Below are 5,334 nucleotides of genomic sequence, written 5' to 3' on the forward strand. Positions count from 1 at the left end.
TGTAGTATGTCGGGTTTCAGTTCATGAAGATAGTATTAACATGTTTCAGTGCGTTATTTATTATTTTGACATTTATTATGGGCCTTGGAGACCCAGTAAATGTCAATGTGTTAAAAAAAAGACTAAAACAAACAAACCTGACCATAGACATTTACCTTCCTTGACTTGATTATGCAATGTTAAAAACTAAGAAACTACACCTAGTGACATACATGGTGTATCTCATGTATATTTGTTTACATTTACCATCTCAAGTCTGAGGCCTTGTTGTGTAGCTTACACACCGACAGTTACTCTGCCACAAGACAACTGTTTCTGGATGTCAAATCAACCCTGGTATTTTTAACAATTTTAACGCAAAATGGCCGTTTAAACGAGGAATATGAAACCGAAACTTAAAATATCCAGAAAAACTTCCCTGCTGGCCTCAGATTACAGTTATCTTCCCATTTGGTTGTTTGACCGCGGAAGTAGTCTGCTGTTTGACTGTGATTATTTCATGGCAGACAGCTATGAAGTGGCAACTATTTGACTGAAGTGACGGGGAGATCATGTTGTTTGTAAACATGTGTAACTTGTTGACATTGAAGGTTTGTTTGTGGTAATTCCGGCCCATGCAAAAGTAGTGCTTTTTGTATAAAAGGGGAGTACTCCGGCCTGGTTTAGAGGGTGTGTTTGTTTAAACCAATATGCTGGGAGAAAGAGCTGGACAACAGGGGTTGTCCTTTTCAGGGTATGTGTTCCCCAGGCAGGCAAAGGTACATACAAAAATCCACGGGCCTGCTGATATTAATAAAAATGTTATAGCCACTAACGCTATATAGAAACATATAGCGAAATTAATTGTGGTCTGAGGCCTGCTATGTTAGTGGAACGGCCAATACTACCAGAACCGCAGCTGAATACTTGCATAAGGCCATGAACATAGTTTTCATTACGATAGTGTAACTTGTAGATCGAACACTTTTATCGTTTTATACATGTGCATCTTCCCCGTCTCGTACGCTTATGACATTTACAGCACAAACATATTGATGGTGAGCATCGGACTGTAAATCAGTTGAAACGTTTACACAGTTATAACATTGTTTGTTTTGTTTTAAATTTATTATTTTTAAAAAAAAGTTAGTTTACATGGGAATGAGAAACTATTAACGTGCCCATATCCAGAAGGTTCAGACACGCCCACCCCGGTTTACAGCTAGTCGTCCATGTGAAAACAGATTAATTTTAAGCTGGTTGTAACGGATTAATATGTAATTAACTTCAATCTATTACTGCCAAGTGCGTTCACCTAACGACAAAAACAAGAATACAATATTTACCGAAATACTATTCTACATTTTTCATCTACGATACGTGAAACAAAATTGATTGCAATCAGTTGACGTAAAAAATTAACAAATCCATTCTAGTAAACAAAAGTGAAGCACTCTCCAGTAAACAGGAAAGAGTGCGACGTTTCTAACTGCGTTCAAGCGCATGTGTTTGCAAAAAGTATCGTACCGCGCATGTGCGGATCGTCATTTTTAATTTTTAAGGCCACTACATTAACAAATATATGTTTCTTAACTATGCACAGTTGACGAATACTTTTTTTTCTTTAAAGGAAAAATTCATTTTGTCAAGCGCTCTGGGCTGGTCCGCGTTTTACCAACACCCATCGCAAACACTTGATGTCAATACTGATAGGCATTACGTTCATACCAGTGAATAGTTTGTAAAATATAATTTCTTTAATGCATTGATTCTTAATTAACACAATTTGAACACTCAAAATTATTTACAATTGTTATGAATGGATTACGAATACTATTCACTACAGAAGTATAACGCAGTTAGGGACGTTGAGGATACCCTTCCCCAAAACGTTTATGGATTATTATACAATTTGTTCTTTTTATAAATCCATGTAATACTATATACTATTATAATAGTGACCCCCTACTATAGGATGTGCCCCCACTCTTCCCGATATAGTTCCTACGGTCCTGAATAACACCCATGATTATTACACCTGACAACTGTGATTATACTGTGAAGGTGGCCAAACATCAAAATTATTGTGAAGTCATAACCTTTCTTTGAAGAAAGTGAAGCAATATGTTTCTATTATAAGCTTTCAGATGTCTTTTTTTCTTCTTTTCTCCGTATAAATGATAAACACAATTTTATTATTTGGACGCTATATGATGCATTACTGACCAAAATAATAGCTGATGCTATTCCATATTTTGAACTTGTGCATACTTTTTAAGATCTCTTTTTGGTGAAACTTGCACATATATTACTTTTTTCATCATATTTAATGAAGTGGCAGACAACAGCTGTGGTGGTACTCATGACGGATGCCATCGGTGGGGCAGGATATGCTCACCTTTCGGACATACCCGATATCATCACTGTTATGACAGTGATTCAAGAGTCATGGGCGTACATAGGATTTGGAAAAGGGGGGTTCCAAAATAGATTGCAGAGATATTGGGCATATATTTCTATGTTGAGTAAATATAATAATGTCAGGGATTTTGAAAAGGGGGGTTCCAAAATAGATTGCAGAGATATTGGGCATATATTTCTATGTTGAGTAAATATAATAATGTCAAATATCAATGTCAGATATATTAAATTATAAAAAAAAGCGATTTCAGGGGGGGTTCGGTCGAACCCATCGAACCCCCCCCCCCCATGTACGCCCATGAGAGTGAATATCATCACGGCTGTACTTATTCTAATGAGTCCTATCCGATGCTAGTTTTGATTTAGTAAACTAGTCTGTAAGTGGCAGTCTTCTTTGACAGTGAAAGAGGAATGGAATTTTCAGTAAATGGTCTCCTCGAGAGTGACTGTCCTCCTTTAGACGAGGCACTCGATAGCGATTCATGAAATCAGCCACTATTTTGCCAAATGCCCATTCGCATTGTGCAGAGTTACGGCTCCGACCATGAATTATGGTTTTGTCGTTCAGATTCCACATTATGGGCAGTTCAAATATTGTCAATGCTATACCCTAATTAAATTCTGAAAATCATTTTACCCCTACTATTTCACCTCGGCAAAGGTTCTTCACATTTAACTGTACTGGTCACATTTTCATCGTAGGAGTCACAAATATCGTTCATATGACATTCTACCATGACTTTGGAAAATACTCGATTCCGATTGGCCAGTTACCTTAAATCCTAGGTGATTAATCATAGTGAACCACCTAATATTTAATTAGACCGCTTTACTCGTGTATGAATACAAAACGGTAAATACAAACATGTCAACCGAACAAAGGGGCACCTTTGACATTCGTACGCTTCAGGAAGTTTTTGATATAAATCCAGACTGGTTTGAAGAAAAATGTATGAACAATTGCCAAAACAAGAAAAGAATGAAAGTAAGTACACAAACTGCAGTTTTAACAAGAAGAAATGGAAAAATAGCTGTATAATACTGTAGCCTACATATAGCAATTAGCAGACGGTCGAATTTTGTTACAAAATGAAAAAACAATTGACAGAATATCATGCGTATCAGCTTCAGTTTCCAAGCCTTTGAATATCTCACAAAATATAAGGGCTGGGAGGTCTGGATTTTTTTTTTCAAATTGAGGACAGTAATGTGATAAATAATTATTTTCAAAATTAAGACTGCATTAAACGTTGTAGCTTGGTCGACTTTTGGGAGGGGTGTGGGGGTGATTTATTAAATTTCAAACAAACGTGTTATTTATTCTTGTTTATGGAATTTCCGTTACATCTATTAATAAAATAGACAAGATTAAATATTTGTTCCAAGTTCTACGATCGTATTTATTTATTTATTTATTTATTTATTATGTTTTATGAAATTTAGCCTGGTACAAATAGAACGATCAGAAACACGTTTAATATATAGCCATTAATATTTTATGCAGAAAAATATATTTGATATGTAATTCAATCGTTAAAAAGTCTCAGTCAATAACATCTTAAAAATTGCAGCAGACTCAGGAATGTCCCTTTAATGCTCCCATTCAGAGCATGTAAAAACGCACCGATTGTTTTGATCGCGAAGCACATGACGTTGCACGTGCTAAGGGTGTGATTTGAAATTGAACGCCTAGTTTATGTGTACACTGTGGCAATATTATTTCTTGTTTTTTACTGGAACACTAAATCATAACTTTGCTGTCAGATTCTTTACAACATTGTGTAACTTTTTAACAATGCGACGTCTACAATGTCAGGAATGTCTCAGGGCTGTAGGCATGCTCCAATTAGTTGGCACCACTCAGTGAATTGTGGTGTCTGGTCAGACTATTCGTAACAGACTGAATAGATGTAACATCCACGCATGTCGACCCTACATTACCCCATATTTGACTGCGAGACACATTGCTGTCAGATGTCAACATTGGGCTAACAGGCGTTGGACTCAGGTAGTTTTGTCATGACCGATTTGGAGGAGGGTCCGATATCATATGGTGTGTTGTGGCATCACCATGACTGCCAGAACCCAGCTGCATATTGTTCATGGGAGGTTCACTGGGCAGTACTAACATGGCAATATCCTTGCACCGATCGTTGTGCCCTTCGCATATAAGGCTGGACGCCATTTTGTTTTTCAGGACGACAACGCCCGTGCTCACCGAAGTCTACTGGCCACTGCATATCTGCAGCAACAGAACACCACCGCACTACCGTGGCCAGTCCTAAGTCCAGACTTTTCACCCATTGATCACATGGAACATTATCAGACGTCTCCGAGAATGTCAACGTCAGCCAACCATTTTGGCTGAATTAGGCGCCGCTGTTCAAGAGGAATGGGACAGGATGCCCCAAAACGTTACTGGACGTTTAATCAGGAGCATGCCGCGTCGAATTCTTGCGTGCTTGGCGAATCACGGGGGTTTTACCCGTTACTAGTGCAATTACTGAAATATTGCCTATCTGCGTCTTCTCCGGACGTACATCACTATCCTGGCTATACTCTTTAATGCCAATCCCTTGTCACATGAGTGCTTGTGTTTTACCAATAATTAATATTGCAATAAAAAGTAATACATCTCTGTTATATTGTGTTATATCCTCTACTTATTTTGAACATCATATAGTAGAATGTTATCTTGATCAAAGAAAGAAATGTTTTATTTAACGATGCACTCAACACATTTTATTTACGGTTATATGGCGTCAGACATATGGTTAAGGACCACACAGATTTTGAGAGGAAACCCGCTGTCGCCACTACATGGGCTACTCTTTCCGATTAGCAGCAAGGGATCTTTTATTTGCGCTTCCCACAGGCAGTATAGCACAAACCATGGCCTTTGTTGAACCTGTTATGGAACACTGGTCAGTGCAA

The 5,334-nt window shown here is 37.8% G+C and overlaps 1 long non-coding RNA gene across 1 annotated transcript; it reads left to right on the top strand.

Annotated features, from left to right (window-relative positions):
* Positions 1 to 529: 529 nt before the first annotated feature.
* On the top strand, positions 530 to 5,043 carry LOC121382555. The gene is made up of 2 exons (XR_005959178.1): positions 530 to 590; positions 4,598 to 5,043. It is a non-coding gene; the product is annotated as an uncharacterized LOC121382555 (long non-coding RNA).
* Positions 5,044 to 5,334: the final 291 nt, after the last annotated feature.

The sequence above is a fragment of the Gigantopelta aegis genome, chromosome 10, assembly GCF_016097555.1.
Source record: "Gigantopelta aegis isolate Gae_Host chromosome 10, Gae_host_genome, whole genome shotgun sequence".
Taxonomy (NCBI): Eukaryota; Metazoa; Mollusca; class Gastropoda; order Neomphalida; family Peltospiridae; genus Gigantopelta; species Gigantopelta aegis.